Source organism: Notolepis coatsorum (assembly GCF_963971535.1).
Source record: "Notolepis coatsorum genome assembly, chromosome: 17".
NCBI classification, from domain to species: domain Eukaryota; kingdom Metazoa; phylum Chordata; class Actinopteri; order Aulopiformes; family Paralepididae; genus Notolepis; species Notolepis coatsorum.
Window position 1 is genome coordinate 55040197 of NC_140181.1, and position 27108 is coordinate 55067304.

The 27108-nt window shown below is 41.7% G+C and overlaps 1 protein-coding gene across 4 annotated transcripts in view; it reads right to left on the reverse strand.

Annotated features, from left to right (window-relative positions):
* The window catches only part of LOC311244594 (voltage-gated potassium channel subunit beta-2-like), a gene marked incomplete at its 5' end in the record, with an annotated part of 317065 nt that overhangs the window by 47634 nt on the left and 242323 nt on the right, over positions 1–27108 (reverse strand). The window lies entirely within an intron of this gene.

Here is a 27108-nt window from a genome sequence, read left to right on the forward strand (position 1 = left end):
CAGCGCGTCTGACCCAGGGGTGAGCTACCAACGGCAGCCCCTCAGACGTCCGTGACCAGACCACCAGACGACCGGATGACAGGCAGGAGGAGACGAAGGACAGACGGGCCAGGATGAGAGGCGACCGGAGGAGATGGCAGCTGTGCGAGAGGCCGGAGATGACCACCGCAGCACCGGAGAGGAACACCGCAGCCAGGCACCGCGGAGACCGCAGATCAATCACCGCTGATCGTCGTCTACGACACGCAGTTCATCCACGACTAGAACGGGGGAAGCCACAGCAGGAGTGACACTGAGCTGAGTTGGAGTGATGGTGGGCCGGCCGGCGAGAGGTGGAGAGGACAGTCTGAGACACTGGGAAGGCGGCGGACCAGGGGAGACACGTTTGTCTAGGGGACCCGCACCTGGAACGGGGACCAACCTCAGGAGGTCAGCCCTTGCCCTCCAGAAGACGGGGCCGACCCAGGTGGGCGGTGCACTGTAACAGGGGGAAGGTAGCGCCCTGATGGACGTTGGGGTGCCTGAGTAAGGGGGGTCCAACGGGGTTACTGTATCTTCTGTTAGGTTGCCAGAATCTGTGTTTCTCTCTTTCTTCTCTCTCTCTCTCCCGCTTTCTCCCCTCCCTCTATCTCTCTCTCTGCTCTCCTGATGTTGATTATCCCGTCTGGTATTGGATGTGATGCATGTAATGAGGTGACAATCGACGGATACAGATCAATGAACTGTGTGTTGACGTTTTATTTAACGTCAAAAGGGGGAATTGATAGATTAGTTCATTGATTCCTGGTAATATCTGATATCTGTGCTTAGGCTGCACACTGCTCTCTGTGTCTCTCTCCCCCTGCATGTGGCGTGACCTGATGACCTCTGGCTGAAGGCCCCTTCCACACACAGGGCCGGCTCCCTCCTCACACACATGCACGCGCACATGCACACACACTCACGCGCACATGCACACACACTCACGTGCACACGCACACACTCACGTACACACGCGCACAAGCTGTCACGCCCCTTTGAGTTATGAAGATGTTATTCTCGAGAATAGGGGCTCCCTGAGTACATCTGGAAACAATTAGCCCCCCTTCTTCTGACCAAGCACACACACACACACACACACACACACACACACAAGCACACACCACACAAACACCCATACATACACACACAGAGACATACACACACACCCCCCTCCCCTTTCTCAAGAGTGTATAAAATGACATGTAATGTGGATATTCTGCTCCTTCCTCCTTTTTCTACTGGTGATGTGCCCGCGCGGGGTGACTGTGACTGTCTTCTCCTCTGATGAATAAAAGCTCCGTTTGAGAAATACTCTGTCTCCGCTTCGTCTTTCGGCCGACTGGTCCACAACCATATCAATTAAGAACTCACGACCAGGGATAGGCTAATCCCTAACAGGCTGATGTTTGGTTAAAGGGGAATACCGCCCATTATAATAATTCTCACATGTTCTTGTTCTTGTGCCCAGGACAGTTCAGTCAGTATTTGTGAACACACAATCACCCTCTCCTAAAGCTATACATCAGAGAAAAAAAACTTCAAATAGGTGATGTAACTGGGATGTACAATCTGGGCCTGCTCCATAGACAATGAATGGGGCTCTGACTTTGTGAGGCCATACAATGTTTGTGTGAGCTCTTATAACCAAATTAGGTTTATATTCTAATATTTCTGGAATGTCTGAACCATAAATAAAACCTAATTTGGGTGTAAGAGCTCACATAAACATTTTATGGCCTCATAAGAGTCAGAGCCCCATTCATTGTCTATGAACCAGCCCCAGATTGTACATTCCAGTTTGGAGGGTTCATTGAGGGTTCGCTCTCTAATTCTTTGTTTTAGGAGAGTGGTGCATGTTCACAAATACTGACTGAACTGGGGCACAGGAAGAACATACGTGAAGTGGGTGGTGTTCTCCTTTAACTATACCAGCTTCTGTCCTCTCCAGGATGGGGATGGTGTTTTGCAATGTGTGACAAACTAAAATAAATCCAAATCCAGCTGTTTTGATGTTGTTGTGACAGACCTAACCTCAAATTACCATTAGCTTAAAAGGAAATACCACAGAATTTAAGAGAGGATTCAAGTTATTATAATTGACTTAAATTGAGAGAGTCCAATTAAATAAGAACTCTCCCAAAGCCATAAACCAGAGAACTAAGACTTGACCTTGTGATGTCCACAACATGTAAAAATAAATAAAGATCTGGAGCTGCTCCACAGAGAATGAAAAGATGGTTGAAGGCAGAGATGAGGAAACAGATACATGTGTCACTCTGCTTCTACCTGTCATGGCAATGAGAGGCGGGATTAAGACTAAGTGCAGATAAAGGTCAGCTCTCAATAGACTCAATAGACCTCTCACGGATAGCTTCTCCCGAGTCTCTAGTCCTTGCTGTAGCTGTAGGAAAATGTATGTATTAATAGATCCCTTCTAGCTGTCATGCACCTCCAAGCCTCCAGGCTTCCCGTCTTCTGTAACCCTTGGTTTCGCCAATTCTATTGCGGCCTAGCTACTCCCTCTCTCTCCTAAGTACAGGATGGGGTGCAGGTGTGTAAAGAAGCTGATTGACATCTACCGGCTGATTACTCTACCTATTTAGACCTGGCCCAGATGTCATGAGGCTGCCAGATCGTAGTTTCTTATTTACCAGTCAGTCCAATTGTTAAGGGGATGCAGACCAGAGAAAGACTTTTGTCTTGTTTACATCAGGGTCCCCTAGCAGAAAATCCTAACAGAAAATATATACATACGAGGGGGAGGAAACTGTACATTAGGAGGGGGTGGGTGGGTGTGAGGGGGGGTTTGTACATTTACGGGGGCCATACAGATATATATCATGACATTTATGACAATACATGACATACAGGTATACAGTACTGTTACATTTGTGACATACAAGATATGCAAATATACAGTACTGTTAAACAGAGATCCTAACAGATAATATATACATACGAGGGAGAGGAAACTGTACATTAGGAGGCGGTGGGAGGGGGGGTATTGGACATTTACGAGGGCCAGTTTCGAATTGCAGCCTCCCGTAGGTGCTCTTTGAGAGTGGTTTTGAAGGTGGGTAGGGATTCACATTTGTTTATGGCTGTGGGTAGGGCGTTCCACATTGATTAAGACCCTTGTTTGTGCCGAATCTGGGTTGAACATGATTTGTGGAACTCCCTCTGGTGTTGTGGTCGTGGTATTTACTGACCTTTGGGAAGTATTTTGACATGTACATGGGTACCTTAGTGGTGTTGTGTATCTTGTAGATCAGGCCTATTGCAAGTTGCTGTACTCTGTCGTCTACTCTAAGCCATCCTCCACACCCTGCTCCCGAGTTCTGGATCCCTGCGTATGACCTTCGCCTGCCCGACTACTCTTCTCTGTGTGGATCCCCTGGACTGTCTGAGAACCCACTCCCGGCTACGACCCCCCCCGCTTGTCTGACTACCCCTGCTACTCGCCTACTCCCCGGACAGTCTGAGAACCTCCAGTATCCCCGGTTACAGACCGTCTGTTATCCGTCTGTGCGCCAACTCCATGGACTCTCTAAGAACCTGGTTACCGTATTCTCCCTTTTCCCAAAAAATAAACCCGCTATTTGGGTTTTCTCTGATTCAACATCGTCTCTGCCTGTGTGTGTCTGCATCTGGGTTCTGGCTTTAGTTCAACCATTACACTGTGGTCCAGGCAGCTGTGGTCCCGTGAACAAAGCCTTCTAATATGCATTTATACATTTTACATAATAAAAAAAGGAAAAATCGCCAACATTGCAGGTCACCAACGTCATCTAGTGTTAGCAGTTTGGCTTTTAGAAATTGGAACGTTAACAAAACATAAGATCCTTTGGTAGAATGCAATTTTCCCCATTCACCCCACATACATACAGGTATAGTAACATTCCATACTTTTGCATGGATCCTTCATATTCAGTATACCTCCCAGCCCTTAGGTCAATGCCCACTTTGTGCAGGCTGGAAGCCCAACAGATTTGTTTAATATTAAGAGGGTTCCCACTTCCCACACATACTTTCCTATTAAATTCCAAAACGTTTCCATTACTTTTCCATAACTTCAACAAATCTCCATGCCTGTATTTCCACAGTTACACCAGCTATACAGTAGCATTGTAATTCTGTAATTATGAAACTAAGAATCACCTATTAAATAGCAATCACCACAATAGTCTCTCTGACCTATTCTCGCCTCCTATAAAATTTATTTTTGAATCATAATCTTATAACCAAGATCTAACATTTCAAAAGTTCTCCAATACATTTCCAGGCCTGGAAAACATTAAATGCCATAACCTTTTCAGGATTTTAATGACCGTGTGGACCTGGGAGAACACCCGAGGAGGACTTTCAGACTGGGAGAGCACCTGAGGAGGACTTTCAGACTGGGAGAGGACCTGAGGAGGCCGTTCAGACTAGGAGAGCACCTGAGGAGGCCTTTCAGACTAGGAGAGGACCTGAGGAGGCCTTTCAGACTAGGAGAGGACCTGAGGAGGCCTTTCAGACTAGGAGAGCACCTGAGGAGGCCTTTCAGACTAGGGGAGCACCTGAGGAGGACTTTCAGATTGGGAGAGCACCTGAGGAGGACTTTCAGACTAAGAGAGGACCTGAGGAGGCCTTTCAGACTAGGAGAGCACCTGAGGAGGCCTTTCAGACTAGGGGAGCACCTGAGGAGGACTTTCAGACTAGGAGAGGACCTAAGGAGGCCTTTCAGACTAGGAGAGGACCCGAGGAGGCCGTTCAGACTAGGAGAGCACCTGAGGAGGCCTTTCAGACTAAGAGAGGACCCGAGGAGGCCGTTCAGACTAGGAGAGCACCTGAGGAGGCCTTTCAGACTAGGAGAGGACCTGAGGAGGACTTTCAGACTAGGAGAGCACTCGAGGAGGCCTTTCAGACTAGGGGAGCACCTGAGGAGGCCTTTCAGACTAGGAGAGGACCTGAGGAGGACTTGCAGACTAGGAGAGGACCTGAGGAGGACTTTCAGACTAGGAGAGGACCTGAGGAGGACTTTCAGACTAGGAGAGGACCTGAGGAGGCCTTTCAGACTAGGAGAGCACCTGAGGAGGCCTTTCAGACTAGGAGAGGACCCAAGGAGGACTTTCAGACTAGGAGAGGACCTGAGGAGGACTTTCAGACTAGGAGAGGACCTGAGGAGGCCTTTCAGACTAGGAGAGCACCTGAGGAGGCCTTTCAGACTAGGAGAGGACCTGAGGAGGACTTTCAGACTAGGAGAGGACCTGAGGAGGACTTTCAGACTGGGAGAGGACCTGAGGAGGACTTTCAGACTAGGAGAGAACCTAAGGAGGACTTTCAGACTGGGAGAGGACCTGAGAGTACTTTCAGGATGTGTTTTCAGAACTGATCTGATAGCAAAAGGCTTGTTTTAAAAAATGTGTCTAAAATCTCAAAAAACATTTTCTGGGTTGATAAAAATGCATTCTCTCATTCATTGGTCACGGTGCACCTCCATGTCAAGACTTTTACATCTTAATGGTGTCACAGGTTCGAGCACCGGTTCACATCTGGCTTTGGGAGAGAGTGGGTCCCGTTCGCGTGTAGTCTTTTACCAACAAACTTGCAGTTCCGCGTTCGCGTTCTGCGATCTGATTGGCCACTGACGTACGCTCTCTCTACGCCCAAACAGCGCGTTACGCTAGTTCTGCCTCTAACCTCTAACAGCCTATCCAATTCATATCAATCGAAATAACATATTGTTTTCATCGCTCTATATTAACGTGATTCCATCAACACAACATAAATGTTCAAAACACGACAAGACAGTTTGCATCACTTCCCACGGTTCTCGGCACTTATTCTACCGGTAGTGCGGTAGTTGTTGCCACGGTATTGGGTCTTTGGGTGAATTCTTCATTGGCGGGGAAGAAGAACACTGATAGCGGTGTGTGGACCGTCCTGCGAGCCCCAGACCACCGCCCCACGGGCCCCAGACCACCGCCCCGCGAGACTTGTTTCCCGTGCGCCTAAAATTCTACCTGGTCTCGTCCCGCTCATGGGTGGTCTGTGGCTCGTGGGGCGGTGGTCTGGGGCTCGCGGGACGGTGGTCTGGGGCTCGCAGGGCGGTGGTCTGGGGCTCGCGGGGCGGTGGTCTGGGGCTCGCGGGACGGTGGCCTGGGGCTCGCAGGACGGTCCACAAATTAAGAAAGCTCTATACATTACGAAATAAACTAAATACAAATGGTGAAAAATACTGTTATGTCTATCTGTTATAGAAACAAGCTATTGATCCGCCAGGACTTCTAATTTGCGATTGTCCTAGGACATGCATACTGTCATACAGTATTTATACTATTTTACCATATCAGGAGCAAATTGCAAATTGCGAGAGCAAACTGCTCCGCGAACCAACTGCGCTGCCAGATATCAGGAGCAAAATGCACACTGTATGGGCGTGTTTGCGCTAGTATATAATTTGCGCAATATCTAATAGTGAATAGGTCCTTAAGATGGAGCAAATAGCGGGCGCAAATCACACACAGTTAAGGGTGCTATTAGCGGGCGCAATCAGCTAAATGTAAATGTAAATGTGTCCAGGGACCCTCAGGGGTCCTTGAGGAGGGTTCAGTGGGCCCCCAGACAGGGAATAGTTTAATTTCACTATTTACATTCACTAGTAGTGAGAACATAATGTATATGAATGACTATTCTGATCATAACTCTCTCCAGATCCTCTACTACAGTAGAGAGTTATTCGTATCTAACAACACAACTCTTCTCAGATGGGGGTTCCTGAGACAAAGACATATGCAATGTCATAATGTGTATCAATTTGGGAGTCCTTGACACATTGACTGCCAGCCATTGTACCCATCAAAGTACCCAGTCTGCCACCGTTGAAAGCCTATGGAGATGTTTACCTTCTTTGCAGGGCTATAACTTTTTAAACGTTATTGCTATATTGACATTACTATGGCCCATTCAACATCGATTATCTATCGTTCCGGATGTGGGAACGTTATATTTTTTCATTCATACATTGTTGTGTTAATACCGTCTTGAATATAAGTATGTTTATACGCTTTTCTGCTGTAATTCCAAAAACGTTTTTTTTTTTTTTTTTAAACAAACACATAAACAAACATGACAACACACGATTAGATATACAAGCATTGTTAACACTTTGGCTGCCAGGAGCCGTGTTAAAGCGTCATTCCCGGCCATGCTCAAGTTGCCGATGACGCTTTACAGCGTCTTTAATATCAATATTTCAAAAATCTGGAATCGGATTCATATTTCCCCTCCGCTGGCCTGAGATCCACCAGGAGGACCCACTGAGCTCTCTGGCGGTTCAGGAGCGCCATCTGGTGGCCGATCAGCGCAATCGCTTAACAGGAAGCGCAGTAGAGGTTTTGCTGGACGGCCGTATTGCTTCCGGGCACTCGGTACATGTCCCGGGACTCTGGCTCGTCACGCTACATAGCGATCGATTGCCAATAACTCGATAAACAACATGATTTGGACGGATATACCATTATACAAGCTGGAGATGGACCGGGTAAATCGCCATCCCATAATGATAAAATTTCTACTCTACGATGATCGCCCAACGGCTCGCGGAGACTGGGGTGAGTTTTAGCGTGTAACGTTACCGTCTTCGATACTAACTGCTATTATCAACATTTGACCCACATTAGATGATTGGTATAACGCTGCCCACGGAATTATAAACGCCCCCTCGCCCATCCGGTCAACATCAGATGACGTGTAGTAACTTCTAGAAGTACGTCTAGTTGGAATTTTTTATATCGCGCTGATTGCCATCAAACTGTATTTCATCATCAATATAATGCATTTGGGGCTATATATCACGTTCTGGAGAAAGCTGCAGAAAGAGATGAAAACATACTTATACATTAGACCATACTTTACTATGAATATGTGAATGAAAAAGTTTAATGTTGCTACACAATGAACAATACATATAGGACTTTGAATGGGCCCTAATAATGGCAATGTAGCAATAGAATTTAAAAAGTTATAGCCCTGCAAAGGGGACTTTCTCCATAGACAAATAGAGCTGGCAATCTATGGTATATCATGAATTTAACCCATGGCAGCCAAAGTGTTAACAGTGCACATCAAATTAAATCACTGTTTAAATAAATGTCTTATACAAGATATGCCCCTAATACCTGCTATCTATTCCCCTACACACATATGCTCTTGCTCGCACCCCCCACCCTGGACCCCCCAATGGATAATCCATCCATTATCATTCGCTCCTAACCAGACACTACCATTATATGCTAGCTTTTATTCTCTCCACCACTTCTAACCACATTGTCAATTTGGATTCATTGAGACCCAAAATTCTTGCTGTAGATATTTCTAGATAAATCACATCGAGATATATAAGCAAATTTTTTCCGGTTGAATCCATCGTGATGCTATCAATTTTTTAGCCACTGTAATACCAGATAAAACCAATCTCTTTAGCTGTATAGGTACTGCATACTCAAAAACATCATTCAGCAGTAATACAGAGGGGTGTACAGGTATATTCAGAATTAAGAGATTTGATAATTGCTGGGTCACTTCTTTCCAGAATATCTTAACTGGTGGGCAGTCCCAGTACATGTGCATAAATGTCCCCTCGTCCCCATTTGTACATAAGGAGCATTTGGAGTCTTGTTTAAGACCCATTCTGTTCAGTCTTATATGAGTCAAGTATGTCCTATGAATATAGTTAAGATTGATTTGTTGATGGTCCGGGTTCCTTGATGCAAGTCGAACATTTGCCCAGGCTTCTTGCCAATCAAAATCTATTTCCAGGTCTGGTATATCCCTCCTCCAAATAGAGTCTAGGTCAGGGGTGGGCAATTATTTTTCCCAGGGGGCCGAATGAGCAACTGAAAATATGTTGGAGGGCCGGGCCAAAATTCCAAACTCAATTATGCATAATATACATTTTATTTCTATATAGAAAGCAGTAAATGGCATTGTTTTGACCCCTGGTAAGAGTGTATGTTATTATTTGGCAATTAAAAGGTGAGGTTAGCTTTCAAAAATATAATTTATTCAAATAGAATTTATTTTAAAATGATAAACAAAATGTGAAACATTAATAACAAAGGGCATTTTGAGTTTCATATACTATTGAAACAAGGATTTTCTTAGCTTTCTAAAGACATCACATCATCTTATAGCAAAAATAAACAAGACATGTCACTGAACTGTGTAAAGAAAAGTGTCCCAGTAGCCTTTTTTCCTTTACATGCCTATATTAAACATTTAATGTTTTCAGAACTGTGCAAAAAAAAGAAATAAAAAGATCAAGTGTCCCATTTCACTTGTTATATTTCCACATTTTAGTGTTCTTCAGTTATTTTTTTTTCATTCAGTGTGATAAATCCAGTCTCTGTTGAGCTTTAACAAGTCCATCAAAGTCAGGTTGCATGTCTGAGGTGGAGATGCGAAGCACAGCTGCCAGATGTTCATCACCTGGACTTGGTAAACGTCATGACTGAGAATGTCTGTTCACATATGTAGGTGGATCCAAAGAGAACCAACATCTTCTGAGCATGTCTCCTCATGTTTGGAAAGTTCTCCTCCTTGAGAGCAGAGTAGAACTCTAGCAGTGATGCTGACTTAAAGTGCTCTTTCAGTAGTGAATCAGACTGCAGGTCAATGAGTTCAAGCTGAACAACTATCAACACTGCAGGTAAAGGGAGAGGAAACCAGCTGCATTTCATCCTCAACCTTTTTGAAATCTTGAAAACGCCTTGAAAATTCATCATGCAGTGCTCCCAACATGGATGAGTACCTGTGCCGGTGATCAGCTGATGGTTTGACTTCTTTCAGGGTTTTCATGTGTTTGAGATTGTTGCTGCCTAGTTGCCTTGAAATTAATTGCAACTTTGTCATGAAGGCTTTCACATGGCTATGCATTTCATGAGCAAAAATGCCCTTGCCATGCAGTTGTGTGTTCAGTAGGGATGGGTACCGTTCACATTTGAACCGATACGGTACCGGTACCTGTGAATCGATACCGGTACCCAACGGTACCTTTTTTCTGTACTTTAGTCTCTAAAAATGTAATCTACCTACCTCAGTTGTGAAAAAAAATATCCAAACTTCAAATAACCACACTTTCGACCGTTTTCGGCTTGCCCTGACTGCTTTGTTGTTGAATCAAGTCAAATCCTAGGTAAGCGTACATTGTGCGTGTGAACGTTGACATGAAAAAAAAAGTAAAAAAAAAAAAAAAAAAAAATATGATTTTTTTTTTTATTTTTTTTATTATTATCATGTAATCTTTCGCGGGCCAGTCAGAATCAATGCCCAGGTCTGGTCTAGGTGGAGGGTTTCATACGAGGCCGTTAGTAATTGATGATAAAAATCGGATACAAAACCTCTCGATGTCTCTCTTTCATAGAAAAAATTGTGGTATCTGTGGTGTGCAATTGGTATCCTTAATGGAACACCGTGAGCCTTCAAACATAACAATAATTGTGCATAAAAATAATATGTGGAACCGGTGAGATTAAATTTTTTTCCTATTTCATCATAACTACAAATACCCTGTTTGTTGAAAACATCTCCTAATGTATGTATGCCTTGCTTTTCCCATCTATGGAATCTTATAGGTCGTTTTCCAATCAGGAGTGCATTGTTATTGAATAAGGGAGTATGATTATGCCATTTATGTGGGTTAGAATATTTTTTTGTGTGTTTCACGCCATATCCGGATCGCATGAGTAATTATGGGGCCAAATTTCAGTTCGCATTGCTTAATTGATATTTTGGTGTATACTATGTCCTGCAGTCTCTGTGGTGCTACTATATTTACTTCTAAATTTCTCCAGGATACTGATGCTTGGGGTTCAAACCAGGTTGTCAGTGGTCTTAAAGTGTACGCCTTAAAATAGTGGAAAACATTTGGGAATGCCATCCCTCCGTCGGCTTTGTTTCTCTGTGCGGTGGATCTTTTTATACGTGGTGGTTTGTTATTCCAAATAAATGTATATGCGGAAGAGTGTAATTTTTTGGAGGGGGTAACGGAAGCATTGAGCTGATGAAGTTGATTCTAGGTAAGACATCCATCTTAACTATTGAAACCCGTGCCTGTACTGAGTTTTTAAGTTTTGACCACCTGTCAAAGTCGTATTTTATTTTATTTTGGATTTCTATGTAATTGTGTTTCACCGTTTGGCTTATGGTAGGGAATACTTCAACTCCCAAACATCTAAAGTGTTTAACCATTGGTATTTATTCTGGAAGACTTGTATTCTTTGCAGGAGCGTTCAGTGGAAGGAAAGCCGACTTTGGCCAGTTTATCTTAAATCTCGATAGGTCGCCAAAGTCATTAATCAACTTGAGAAGATGAGGCATTGCGGTGTTAGGGTTTTGCATGAACAGTATTACGTCGTCCGCATATAGACTAATTTTGTGTTGTGTGCCCTTGATTACGATTGGTTCTATGAGTTGGGATTGTCTTATATATTGTGCTAAAGGTTCTAGTGATAAATCGAATAGTCCGGGACTAAGAGGGCAACCCTGTCTAGAAGAGCGTGATACCGGAAATATTCCGGAGGTGATTATACCTGTTGTAATCATGGCCGATGGGTCTTTGTATAATACTTTAATCATATCAATGAATCCTTTTCCTAACCCCATCCTTTCTAATACTGCCCATAGATACGACCATTCCAGCCTATCAAAAGCTTTCATTGCATCCAGGGACAGCATCGCCTTGGGTGTGGTGTCGTCCTTGCTGGCATCTAGTACGTATAGTAATCGTCTTATGTTGTCAGTGATCAAACGGTTTCTTATGAAGCCAGTTTGATCCGGATGAACTAAAGACGTCATATGCTTTTGAAGTCTGATGGCTAATACCTTAGAGCAGGGGTTCCCAAACTTTTCAGGCCAGGGCCCAGAAAATAAGGCGTCAGAGAGCCGCGGCCCAATGCACATCGTCAGGCTTTTTTTCTTTTATTTTTTTTTAGGTGACCGATTTTTTAAGCCAAATATCACTTCAATCCTATTAAGTTAGTTCAAGTTAGTTATTCATTTATATGTGCTATTTATGAAAGGGCTAACTTGTTGCAAAATAATAATGATAATAATAGCCTCATTAAAATACTATTGTTGCTTTGGTTGTTTTCAGCGTTTTATGTGCATAATCTGTTATTTAGTTTAAAATGTTCGTTGAAATAAGTAGATTTTTCGTTTTTGTTTATTTATTAAGTTAATATAAAACCATATAGTCACATTTTAGAATACAATATAATAGAATTTTAGAATACAACTAGAAACACTGTCCTGGCCTGCTTCTAAGTTCAGTGGCCTGACAAAAAAAAATTTAAATAAAAAAATAAAAAATAAAAAAATAAAATTTTATTTTTTATTTTTTATTTTTATTTTTATTTTATTTTTAAATCGTCTCGCGGCCCACCAGTGGCTGCTCGCGGCCCACCTTTGGGTCGCGACCCCGACTTTGGGAACCACTGCCTTAGAGAACAGTTTGATATCGGTACCGAGGAGGCTTAAGGGTCTATAACCACCGCACTCGGTGGGGTCTTTGTCTTTTTTAAGGAGGACTGTTATGAGTGCTCCTCCTTGACTGAGTATAAAATCATATTAAGTAATAGGGGTCCAATTATGTCCCAGCATGAGAGGTACATTTCTGGTGGGATACCGTCTCTTCCAGGAGCCCTACCACTTTGCATTTCGGATATGGCCTTCCTGAGTTCCTCTAGTGTGATTGGTGTTTCTAACTGTTTAGCATCATCCTCTGAAAGTTTGGAGAGGTTAATTTGATTAAGATATGTGTCCATTTTGTTTTGATCAAAGGTCGTTTCTGATTTATACAAGTTGGAGTAGAATTATTTGAATGTCGCGTTTATTTCTTTGGTGTCTGTTACAAGTCCTTGTTGTGCTTTAATGGAAGTTATATCTGCAAATTTTGCGTTAACTCTTAATCGCGTAGTAGGTGACTTGGTTTGGAACCTTGAGAGTAATGCTGTTGTCTTGTGCTACTTATTTGTACTTCAGATTGTTGTCTGTAAATGGCGTTAATCTCTATTTTTAGTAAATTAACTTGAGATTCCAGTCGAACAAGTCGTTATATTGTAAAGAAGTAAATAATGTAGAGTAAAGCGTTTCTAATTCCGCCAGTTTTGAGCATCGATTCTTGCGTATTTTGGATGAAAAGCTATCAGTGAAATCCTTGATCATTCCCTTTACCGACATCCATAATATTCTAGGGTCCGGGACTTCCGGTTTAGCTGCAATATGTAGCGCACGCAATTGGTTACAGCTCCGCTCCCGTTATCGTTAATTTCGTTTAAAAACCTTATTTGGACAATACCAAAAGAGATTAGACCACATCGTATGTATTGATAAGACCCTCTACTAACTATATCAAAAGACAACATGGATAAGGATAAGAGAAAGGGTGGAAGGAAACAAGACACAGCAATTCTAACGGCGCCGATTGAAACACGTTCAAGGAAAATGACAGGCGACGCTGTGGCAGATCCGTTGGTGACAAGCCCCGACGCGGGGAATATAGAGGAGAATACACAGGGACCAAGGACAACTGGCCCCGAGAGGGAGACAATAGATGACAACATAACAGGAACATCAGAAAAAAGTACCGTGAAGGAAAAAGCAGGCGATTTTGAGAAGATAATAGCAAAAACATCCATCGGATCCCTCACTGCTCCAATAACATCAACTGACACAAGCAGTTCAATTACACAACCCGACTTCAACTCTCTGACTATCCTGATAAAAGAACAGATGGTCGCTTTCAAAGCACACGTAAAAGAACAGATGGTCGCTTCCAAAGCACACGTTGAACACATCGATACTAAATTCGAAGAGGTTATGAGAGCGGTCGCTTTACAGTCCATGCGAATCACGACAGTGGAGAATACGGTGACAGAAATTACACGGGCAGTCAAGGCGAACGAAGGTGGCATGACAGAGATGGGAAAAGAGATGGAAAGAGTGAAAGAAGAATATCGGAGGGAAATACAAGGACTTAAAAACGAAGCGACGGAGAGGCTACTAGAAACCCAACGCTACCACAGGCGGAATAACATCCGCATTGTAGGGCTTGATGAAGCAGTAAACTGCGAAGATCCCAACTTTCCAACAGTGTTATCAACGATTTTGGGTAACATCGATCCAAACACAGTGCCAGAAGTGGACCAAGTTTACAGAATCGGTTCTCGGGGGCAAAGAATCAACGGGCCAAGAGTCATCATTGTCACCCTGCGGAAGACTACAACAAGGGATGACATCATCAAATTTGCTCGCAACCAACGTGGGAATCTGAATTATGGTGGTAAACCAATATTTATCTACGAAGATTTGAGCAAAGATGCCATCATCCGACATCTACCATACAAGGAGGTGATGCAAAAGCTGTTCAAAGCCGGTTACAAGCCAAGGCTATCATACCCGGCGCTGTTATCATTCTTGGGCAGTGACGGCCGCAGGTCAGGTATATACACACCTATTGAAGCTGAGGATTTTCTGAATCGAAATGGAGCAAATAACCCAAGGCAGGACGAAAATGCCGGAAACAGATAAGCCTCTTTCTCAATGTATACCAGTGTTAGAATGACTTTATTGTGTTCATCAAGGTAGCAGACGATATGCAAGCCGTCTATAACAATGTGTACTGTGTATAATACGATTCATAATACATTATAATTTCAGTCTCTGGTCTCTGAGGAGACAAATACATATCATTGCAAAAAGATCTATCTGGAATATTCTGGGTTTATCGCTCAAATGCCCTGGGTCTCTTAGATCATTCTGGAACATAAAATAGTCTAGGCACTAGTATACTCTACAACCTTCTAGAATATAAGGCACCATGACAACGAAGCCTACAACTCTAACAATAAACATCCGGTGTGTATACACATAGCAGATAATAAATTAAATGAAGTTCAATCAGTCCTTAATAATATTTAAAAAATTAACCACACTTAAACGTATGAACACTACAAGGTTATTCTAACAATTTAAGTAATCACTCCATTGAAGGCACATTGAAGCTCTAAAAGGCGCTGCTTTTCTATCTTATCTAATCTGTTAATTCGGTTCTAGTGGCTTCTCCACGTTGATAATTATTCTATCTCTCATTCCTTATCTATATCTTTCCATTGATTTTTATTTTATTTAATTTTTTCTTCTCATTACTCTATATTTTTTAAAATATATTTTAACTTACATTGTTCTTTTCCAATGTTCTTCACATTAAGGTGTCAATATTGCTCTACAATCTTTTCCTTTTTTCCTTTTTTCCACACGTAAGTAGAGGGTTCAAATGAATATGTCGATGAAAGTTTATTCTCTTTTTTTATTTTTTATTTTATTTTTTCTGTCATTTATCACAATACTTCATTACAGTAAGGGAAGGTGCAAGACCAAAAGCGACATTCTATTGCAATACAATGGAAATGTTAGATCCTATGGCAATTAGCATAGGAAGATTAAGATTACAATGCTCAGTTTGGGCAATCCGGTGGACTATGGGAGAAAGTCAATCGCGGAGGATGTGTTCTTGGAACACAGGCCTGTACGACTTTCTGGGTGAGGGGAAAATAGGGGATTTTTATTTGTATATATATATGTTTTTAAGCTCAGCTCTCAACGGGACCTCATTAATTGGATGTACATCTATTGTAGCTTCACACTCCAGAAGCATTACCAAAAACTACACAAAAACATGCATAGATTATGGCTAGTTTGAATATAATGGTATGGAACACCGGTGGGATAAACAAACAACACAAACGCAAAAGCGTGCTCACACTGATGAAAAAAGAACATGTGGACGTGGCTCTATTAAGCGAAACGCACATTTTAGAGGAAGACATAAATACGTTAGCGGATAACATATACCATAATATTAGTCACTCTTCTTTTGTTACGAGAACTAGAGGGGTAGCCATAGTCGTCAGACGCAAATTAAATATCGAATTGAAAGGGGTATGGTCGGATGCTGAGGGGCGCATAACTATAGCTAGGATTATACACAATAACAGGAAAATTGCATTGGCAGCGGTATATGCCCCAAATTTGTACGAAGTGGGTTTCTTCACTTCACTAACCGGAGAAATGTTAAACCATCCCGAGTACTCATATATAATAGGTGCAGATTTTAATGCCATTTGGAACCCAAGGATGGACAAAACTTACCTTACCTTTTCCAGCGAACAAAAAAATTCATCTAAAGCATTAAAAGATTGGTCGAAATCAACAGGGGTAACTGATTTATGGCGTTCACTTAACCCCATGACCCGCAAGTACTCCTGTCGTTCGACGAGACACAACACACTATCCAGAATTGATTACGTCTTTGCATCCCCGAGAATATTTGATAAATATGAAGTGGAAATGACACCCAATGCGCTATCAGATCACTGCTACTTAATCCTGAAAGCAACATTTGGTACACTATCTTCCCGGGCCCCAAGATGGCGTTTTAATTCTATGCTGCTTAACAACAATGAATTCATTACACAAATTAAAGAAGCTCTCACAATATTCCTACGGGATAATGCTAACTCGGTGCAAGATCCCAGAATATTATGGATGTCGGTAAAAACTATGATCAAGGATTTCTCGGATAGATTTTCCTCCATATTGCGCAAAAATCAAAACACAAAACTATCTGAAATGGAAACGCTTTACTCAACGCTTTTTAATTCTTTAAAATACAACAACTCTACTAGACTAGAAAACCAAGTTAACATTCTAAAGACAGAGATCAAAGCAATATACAGACAAAAATCGGAATTGCAAATACGCAGCACAAGACAACAGCAGTACTTCCAAGGCTCTAAACCTAGTCACCTATTAGCCATGCGACTAAGAATTAATGCAAAATGTGCAGATATAACTGCCATTAGGAAACAACAAGCTCTAGTAACAGAACCCAAAATAATAAACGATACATTCAAAGAATTCTACTCCGATTTATATAATTCAGAAACGACCTTTGATCAAGACAAATTAGACACATATCTTAATCAAATTACTCTCCCTAAACTTACGGAGGACGACGCTAAACAGTTAGAAGTACCGATCACATTAGAAAAACTCAAGAAGGCCATATCCGGAATGAAAAACGGCAAGGCTCCGGGAATTGACGGTATCCCATCAGAAATGTACATTTCTGGACATATTTGGACCCTTATTACTAAATATGATCTTATACTCAGTCAAAGAGGGAAGCTTCCATAAACACCAAAATATCGCACTCATTTCAGTTCTTCACAAAAAAGACAAAGACCCCACTGAGTGCGGTAGTTACCGTCCTTTAAGCCTCCTCGGAACCGATGTCAAACTGTACTCTAAGATATTAGCCATCAGATTGCAAAAGCATATGACGTCTTTAGTTCATCCGGACCAAACAGGCTTCATAAAAGGTCGCCTGATCAATGATAACATAAGGCGAATACTGCACGTACTAGATGCAGACAAAGAGGACACCACACCTAAGGCGATACTATCCCTGGATGCTATGAAAGCATTTGACAGGTTGGAATGGTCGTTTCTATGGGCAGTATTAGAAAGGATGGGGTTAGGAAAAGGATTCATTGATATGATTAAAGTACTATACAAGGACCCATCGGCCAGGATTACAACAGGCACATTCATCTCCGATATCTTTCCGGTATCACGCTCAGCCAGACAGGGTTGCCCTCTTAGTCCCGGACTATTCGATCTATCATTAGAACCTTTAGCACAATTTATAAGACAATCCCAACACATAGAACCAATAGTAATCAAGGGCACACATCATAAAATTAGTTTATATGCGGACGACGTAATATTGTTCATGCAAAACCCCAACAACACATTGCCGCATATACTCAAGTTGATAGAAAACTTTGGTGATTTATCGGGATTTAAAATAAATTGGCCTAAGTCGGCTTTTCTTCCTCTTAACACCAGTGCAAAAAAAGACACAACCCTCCCAGGTGCGATACCCATGGTCAAACATTTCAGATGCTTGGGTGTGGAAATATTTCCCACCATAAGACAAACGGTGAAGCACAATTACACAAAAATACAGAACAAAATCAAAGACGACCTGGACAGGTGGGCAAAACTTAAAAACTCAGTACAGGCAAGGGTATCAATAGTTAAGATGGATGTATTACCAAGAATCAATTTCTTCAGCTCAATGCTTCCGTTACCTCCTCCAGAGGGCTACTGGAAAAGATTACAAACCTCCACATACAAATTTATTTGGAATAACAAACCACCTCGCATAAAAAGATCCACCGCACAGAGAAATAAAGCAGACGGTGGCATTGGCAGTCCCAGATTTTTTACAATATTTTAAGGCCTTCACATTAAGACCATTGAAGATATGGTTTGACCCCCAGGCTTTGGTATCTTGGAGAGAATTAGAAGAAAACATAGTAGCCCCACAGAGACTGAAAGACATAGCACACACTAAACTTTCAATCAAGCATTGTGAGCGAGAATTTGGCCCAATAATTACCCATGCAATCAGAACATGGCGGGAAACACAAAAGAAATATCCTAACCCTCAAGAATGGCATAATCACACTCCCATATTCAATAACAATGCACTCTTAATGGGAAAACGACCTATAAGATTCCCTATATGGGAAGAGAAAGGCATACACTCATTAGGGGATATTTTTAATAACAAGGGCCTCTGTAGTTATGTCGAAATATGCATAAAGTTTAACCTCACCGAGTCCACATGGCTTTTTTACATACAGTTACGACTTTGTATGAGATCTCACGGTGTTCCATTACTCATACCAATTGAACACCACAGATACCACACATTTTTCTATGAAAGAGATACATTGGGAGGTTTTGTATCAGGTTTTTATTATCAATTACTAACGTCCTCGTATGAAACCCTTCAACTAGACACTGTCTGGAGGAGGGATATACCAGACCTGGAATATGACTTTGATTGGCAAGGAGCCTGGGCAAATGTCCGACTTACATCAAGGAACCCGGATCATCAACAAATCAATCTGAACTATATTCACAGGACATACTTGACTCCTATAAGGCTGTGCAAAATGGGGCTTATACAAGACTCCAAATGCTCCCAATGTACAAATGGGGACGAAGGAACATTTATGCACATGTATTGGGACTGCCCACCAGTTAAGGCATTCTGGAAAGATGTGTCCCAACAATTATCAATACTCGTATTTTGGAATATACCTGTACACCCCGCGGTATTACTATTGAATGATGTTTTTGAGTTTGCAGTGAATCCACAACTAAAAAGATTGGTTTTATCGGGTATCACAGTAGCTAAAAAACTGATCGCATCACGTTGGTTTCAACCGGAAAAAATGTGCCGAAAAGTGTGGTTTCTTACATATCTCGATGTGATATATCAAGAAATATCTACAGCAAGAATTCTGGGGCTCAATGAATCCAAAATGTCAATGTGGTTAGAAGTGGTGGAGAGAATAAAAGCTAGCTTATAATGGTAGTGTCTGGTTAGGAGTGAGGGATAATGGAGGTACTATCCAAGAGGGGGTCCGGGAGGGGGGGGGTTTGAGCTGGAGCATATGTGTGTAGGGTTTTAGAAAATAGGTATTAGGGGTATATTATATACTAACATTTATATAATTGTAATTTCGCTGGATATACACTGTATACGGTTAAAATGTTATTATAGACTATTTTTGTTTTATCCTGTTTCTGTACTTGCATATATTTTAACCACCTTTACTGAAAGTTTCATTATGCATTGTGTGTTGAGTACTGACTTTTAATAATTTTTTGTTTTGCAATAATAAAAAAAAATATAAAAAAAAAAATATTCTAGGGTCCGGCACCGAGTTCACATTCTCTGGTAGGAATACTGAAAGAGCTTCTTTGAGTTGTGTAATGAATTCCTTGTTATTCAGCAGTGTTGTGTTAAAGCGCCATCTTGGGGCTCGGGATGATAGTACACCAAATGATCCTTTTAGGAGTAAATAACAGTGATCTGATAATGCATTGGGTACCATCTCCACTTCATAGTTATCAAATAGTCTCGGTGTTGCGAAAACATAATCTATTCTGGAGAGTGTTTTATGTCTTGCTGATCGACAAGAGTACTTCCGGGTCGTGGGGTTGAGTGATCGGCATAGATCATTTACACCTGTATTCTTTGCCCAATCCTTTAACGCATTAGATGACTTTTTTTGTTTGTTGATAAAGTTGGGATAAGATTTATCCAACCCAGGGTCCCAAATGGCATTAAAATCCGCACCAATTATAAATGAGTATTCTGGAAGGTCTAACATTTCCCTAGTTAGTGCAGTGTAGAAATTAGTTTCGTATAGATTTGGGGCATATACCGCTACCAACGCTATTTTCCTATTCTTGTGTATAATCTTAGCTATGGTTATCCGACCATCTGCATCAGACCATACTCCCTTCAATTCAATATTCAATTTCCGTTTCACGACTATAGCAACTCCACGGGTTCTCGTTCCAAAGGAAGAGTGACTAATGTTATGGTATGTGTTGTCCGCTAACGTAGCTTCGTCTCCCACTAAAATGTGCGTTTCGCTTAACACTTTAACTGCCACACACGAGATATCTCGGGTTTATTTTTATGTGGTTGAAAGCCACTCACGAGATTTCTCGGAATTATTATTTTTTTTTTTTTAGCGATCTGAAATCATATTGCATCACGCGAGCCTACCCGAGTATACACGAGCTCCGCCGGAGATCATATGTGGAAAAAAGCGCCCCCTATCGTCTTTCAGATGACATAAGGGATTTTGGAATGGACTCAATGAAAATGGATGGGGAAAAAAATCCGGTACTCCACATTTTCCAGTCCACTGATCCAGCCGGGGTTACCACAGTTCATTCTGGAGCCTCTGAGCCCTGCTGATCATGGAGTTCTACTGTATCGCGTTGGATCTATACACTTATCGATTTTTTCGAATGGTGATCAGGACTTGGAATATACCAGTTGGATACCATCTGATGTCAGGTAAGGACTCTATGGTATCAGTGTTAGGATAATCAGACTAATTTTGATGAAGTTATAAGCTGTTTTGTGAAATGGGCTCTTTCGGTTTCACTGTAAAAGTCCAAGAGGAAATCAACGCGGCGATTATCCGTGCACGGCCCGAATGTGCTTGCGTGCACGTATAATATTGATCATCTAGCGTTTATTTGAAAACGATTCATAAAAAGGCAGACGAATATCAACGTTGTGGAATATTCCAGTAAAAGACGATTTTCATAGAATCTCAAAACGGGTGCTTTTCTAAATGCTCTAAAACTTAAATGACGCGATAAAAAAACAATCTGCCTCGACAGCACTGACTGGAAAATAGTCTTTGATAATGCGATGGGCAGATTAGACACATTTAAAACATAGATTAGGCGATATTAAGGTTAACATTGGCGCCGATGGTGGCATTCAGGGGGTAAAAAGGAAAACCCGGCGTGGCACTCAAAGTGTTAAGAGAGCCACATCAACCTGTTTGTTTTTCATCAATGTGAGCACGCTTTTGCGTTTGTTGATTATTTATTCCCCCAGTGTTCCAGATCATTATATTCAAACTAGCCATAATCTATACATATTGATTTGTATTTGTTGGTAATATTTCTGGAGTGCGAATTCACAATGGATTTACATCCCACTGTTGAGGTCCCGTTGAGAGCCGAGCATAAAAACATACATATATACAAAAAAAAACCTGATCCCCCCTCCCTTACAGAGTCGTACAAGGTACCTATTTGATACCTCCTTCGCGTACAACTTCTTCCTTTCCTGCACCTCTGGTCTGCCCAGAATGAGCAATTTATCCTAAGCTTTCCTATGTATACCATAGGATCTATACTTTTAATTCTAATTTAATAGAATGTCACCTGTGACCAAGCCTCTCTCCCGTTAATGTAATTATAACAGAATGAAAATTATACCTCAATTGGTATACTCATTTAAACCTCTTTTTTTTGTTTTTTTGTTTAAACCTTCTATTAATTAACATTTATTGGTTAGAACATTTCAGAATAAAGAAATAAAGAATAAGAAATAATGATGTTTAGAGTTAGATATCGAAAACCCATATAATCCGGGAATATCTACTTAAATTTAATTTTTTTTAAATACCTTTGCATGTTTACACATCTAAACGACAAGGAGATTTTTAAATACTTGTATGCAGATCGTCCCCAGTCATGCGTGATCATTAATCTGTTATGGTGGTCGTTGTTCTTCACATCTATTTCATGACCAAGTCTCATATCGTTGTTGTTTCACGGGGCCATCATTGAAAAAGGTATTGTATTCCAGAGTAGAGCTGCCGCGGTATTGATGTTTTCCTTACCGCACAAATTTGCGAAATATTTCCTACCGCCGCGGTTATTACCGCACGCACACAAAAAAAATTCAAAAAGAAGTTTGAATGTATTTTTTTTTAGTAGTCTACTCTTTATAGCATATAGCCTGCCTCTAGTCTAAATGTCTATCTTTAGAGGATGACTTTGCAGCATGAATATTGTTTGGGATTCGGCAAGCACGCATTCGTTATTGAAAGTGAAACACGGATTCGAAGTTTCCCCTCTGGTCGTGCGCCGTTCACTCGGTGTCGCGGGCAGGGGTGGTTACCCCCCCGACCCTTTCTTCTTATTATTATTATTATAAAGTTACTACTTTATAATAAAGGCATTCGTTTTGTGGCATTAACGTTATATAGTTACACGTTCAATAACATCAGCGTATTTACCGGACCATAGCAAGGGCAAGCAATACTCAATTCATATCTCAGTTCCTTTCTTTGCTCAGAGCGTGCTGAGTTGTCCCATTCTGCGGTCTGTTAATAAAGTTTTCAATCAGACAAGTGTATAGAACGAAGGGCTTTTATTATAACATTCGTTGCAGACAGTAAAATCATTATGTCTCGCTTAGTACTCCTGAGGAGCGATGGTAGTCCACTCCGGCGGGGAGCTAAAGCTAACGTTATTAGCCGTGTTGTGATGAGCTCTGATCAATTGGTGACATTCAGGACGTAAAAAACGAATACGCGCTTGCCGATTGGTGGTAACACACTGCAGGACGCTCCAACGTGTGACGCGTCTCTCTTCTGACCAATCAGTGGTCTGCAATGTTTCACGTGACTTCTCTGGTACCCAATAGGGTCGCTTGGAACCTCGATAGAGGAGTAGGGTATATCTGCAGAGCCGCAAGCCCAACGAGAGGAGGGTACTTTATTATTATTATAAAAAAACAGCGGTGATGCGGTATTCAGCCTACTCTTGCGGTGGGCGTGATGTAACCGCGGCAGCTCTATTCCAGAGTGCTGTCAGCTGCTCGTGACTTGCAGATTGATGTTTTAATGTTCCAGTACATTCCTCGTGCCTTAGACCAATAACAATCCAGTGTATTCCAGAATATTCCGTTATGACTCATAGCCTAGAATGTTCCAAAATGGTCGGTATCAAATCATGATCTGCATATTACCATGAATCTATAGCGTTTTATATCAAATTACTTATTTCTCAATGTTGTCAAAAGCTTGTATGTTGCCGTTTTTGATGTCCATGCAATTGTAGAGTTATCCATGAAAGATGAATCTTGTCATCCACTTTTTATATTCTTCACGTAATCTTCTGCCGCCTCAAGCGAACGTAGCACGAATCTCTTTCCTTCTCCCTCAACTATGGAAACAATAGCTGGATACCGTAAGACGGGGTGGAGACCTTTCTCATATAGCCGGTGTACTACACCCTTGTAGTGGGCTCGCAGAGTTATGGCTTCATAAAACCACACTTTTTTCCCTTTGTACATCAGTTTTCCCCATTTCTTGCGTGATTCCCTGATAATCGTGTCTCTTGTTGCAGTTTTCCGTAGACTAGCAATTATCACTCTTTCCTTGTTGTTGTTGTTGTAGTTTTCAGTCCCAATTCTGTAGCGTTTGTCCACTATCGGTTCTGTAGATAGGATTTCAGAACCTAGGATTTCGACTAGCACTGCAGCAAACTTGTCATCTGTGCAGTTGACTGATTCATCCAAACCCACTATACGGAGGTTAAATCTGCGGGCGTGCCGTTCTATTTCTAGCAGATGGATCAAGTTTTCCTCCTTGTTGTCATGGATCATCTGCCGGAGCTGTTTGTTTTCCAGTTGCATTTCCTTCGATACTTCGGCGATAGCTTCAAATAGTTCCTTATTCTTCTCATCTTGTTTCCGTGAGTATTCGATCCCAGTATTTGCAACCGCCGTTATGCGATCGGTTTGTGCTACAACCTGTGTCTTGATTTCTTCAAGTTTAGCCTCTATGGCTATCTTAAATGCGGTAGCATTAGTCTCGGCTCTTTCCACAGCTTTAGCAATATCATTAACCTTGTCGGTTAAGATCTTCATCATAGCTGTCATCAGCGTTTTGAAGTCGGGTGACATACTCTCCATGACTGCCTCGGCTGAGGTCGTCGGAATATTGGAATCCATGCGATTGTCGGGCTTTTTGTTCTCAGTAGCGTCTGCTTTTCCTTTCACTGTGGAACGTGTCACCGCGCCGTCTACCGTTGGAGAATCTGCTTCACGTCTTTTTGAGTTATCTTTCTTTGCTGGCATGCTGTTGATATAGTTAGTTGAAGGTCTTAGTTAATATATACGTCGAGGTTTAAACACATTAGTGTTGTATAAAGTAGGTTTTTAAGTGAAATTAACAAAAATTGGAGCGGAGCTTGTGACAGATGCAACCGTCACATACTGTCGTCAAACCGGAAGTCCCAAAAACGCTAGTTATAGGCCCAAACGCATATGATAGATTATCGATTGCCGTTTATTTCCTATACACGCTATATTAAAAAATTCAAATGTATATGATCGGTATACATTATGCTTCATCATGCGTGGAGGAAAGGGGGGGCGGGGGTCGTCTATAATTCCTTTATCGTCAGTAACGACTTTATGTATTATGGGTTGATATATTGATCAGACTGTTTGCAAACAAAGAAAGCACAATCGGGCTGAAAATAACGTTACTGTCCTCTTACCGTTCGCCGATGAGACTGGAAGAAAAAGATCCCAATTATTTGACGCCGATCGCCTAGATCCATTTCCGGTTTGTATGGCGCAATAAACGCCGAAATCATATCGATTATTGCGTTATGGAAGCGATCCAAATGCACGCCAGTGTTTGTCTGTAGTCCCGTAGCAAGATATTACTGCCGGAGGGATTTCCTCGACGCACCGATCACAACTTCCGGTTTTGGTGAGAGTGTAACTCGCCCGACCATTCACCAGGCGGCGGTATTGAGGCGTTGCAATCTCATTCAGGGTCCCGCTGCAGTCCCGGAAATTGGCTGGATGAATTATGAATGCCATGGCGAAAAAATGAAATATTGATTTAAAAAACGGCTTTCGCCGTTCTTGGCGTTCAACGCATGGCGGGCAAACACGTCGTAAGCCGTTTTTGGCAACCAATGTGTTAAAACTAGTGCTGTCAATCGATTAAAATATTTAACTCGATTAATCGCATGATTGTCCATAGTTAACTCGCGATTAATCGCAAATTAACACTATGATCGCCGGGGACGAGTTAAGACGGCATTCCTAGCCATGCTCATTCTGCCGAAGACGCCGTAACTCATCTTTGATGTCAATATTTCAAAAACATCGAAATCATATTTCCCCTCCGGAGCCCTGAGACACACTGCAAAGCTCCACTCAACTCTCTAGCGGTTCAAGAGCGCCATCTGGTAGCCGATCGGCAGATCGCCAACCAGAAATGAGCCTTTGAACCGGTAGTGCTCATCCATATGTGGTCCGGGCACTCGCTATCGTTAGAGAGACTCTGTCTTGACACAGTGAACATCGATCGGTGCAAATAACTCGAAAAAACAACATGATTTGGACGTATATACTATTATATCACCTGGAAATGGATCGGGCATTTCTCCATCCCATAATAGAAAAAATTCTGTTCCACGCTCATCTGCCAGCGGCGCGAGGAAGCCACGGTAAGATTCAGCGTTATATTCTAACGTGTTCCATATAAACTGCTATGATGAACATATGACCCACTCTGGATGAATCATCTAACGCTGCCCACGGAATTATAAACGATCCCCCGCCCATCCGGTCATCATCAGATGACACGTAGTAACTTCTAGAACCACGCCCAGTTGACATTTTTTATCTCGCACAGATTCCTACCAAACTGTATTTGATCATCAATATAATGCATTTAGGGCTATAAATCACGTTCTGAAGAAAGCTGCAGAAAACGATAAAAACATACTTATACTTTAGACCATATTTTAGTAATATGTGAATGAAAAAGTTTAACGTTGCTGCACCCTGAACAATACATATAGGACATTGAATGGGCCATAATAATGGCAATTTAGCAATAGAATTTAAAAAGTTATAGCCCTGCAAAGAAGGGGAACTTCTCCATAGACAAATAGAGATGGCGAGGGATGGTAAATTATGAATTTAACCCATGGCGATCAAAGTGTTAATCGCATTTTTAATTTTTTTTAATTTTTCTACCTTAAACAGATCTTTTTCAAGTTCCATGTTTTAATACTATTATCAACATGCGAGTCAACAAATGCTTGCTTTATGCAGCCATTTAACACAAAAGGATGACCCTCATGCATTGCAAATTTGCATCAAATTCAAAACAGAGTGATGCACAAAAAAATTATAATTTAAAACAATGAATAAAGTGTGCATGAAATAATAGGGGAAAGAAAACGTTAGGAACTTGTTACATTCACCCTCACAAGGGCTGATTAATCACCCCCCCCCCCTCTCTCTCACACACACAATCTCCCAACTCTCTTTCTCTCTTGCCCCTTCCTCATCTCTCTCTCACCCCCCTCTCTCTCTATATCTCACTCACACACACACACACACACACACACACTTCAGAAACAAACATAGTATCAATGAGAGCATCAATAATACACCTGAGTGAAGTCTAGTAAAATTTTGTTAATCGTGAGTTAAAAAAAATAGTGGCGTTAATAGAATCGGGCGATAACGCGTTAATACCGTGTTAACTTTGACAGCCTTAGTTAAAACGTTTGAGAACCACTGACATATTTATATCAATG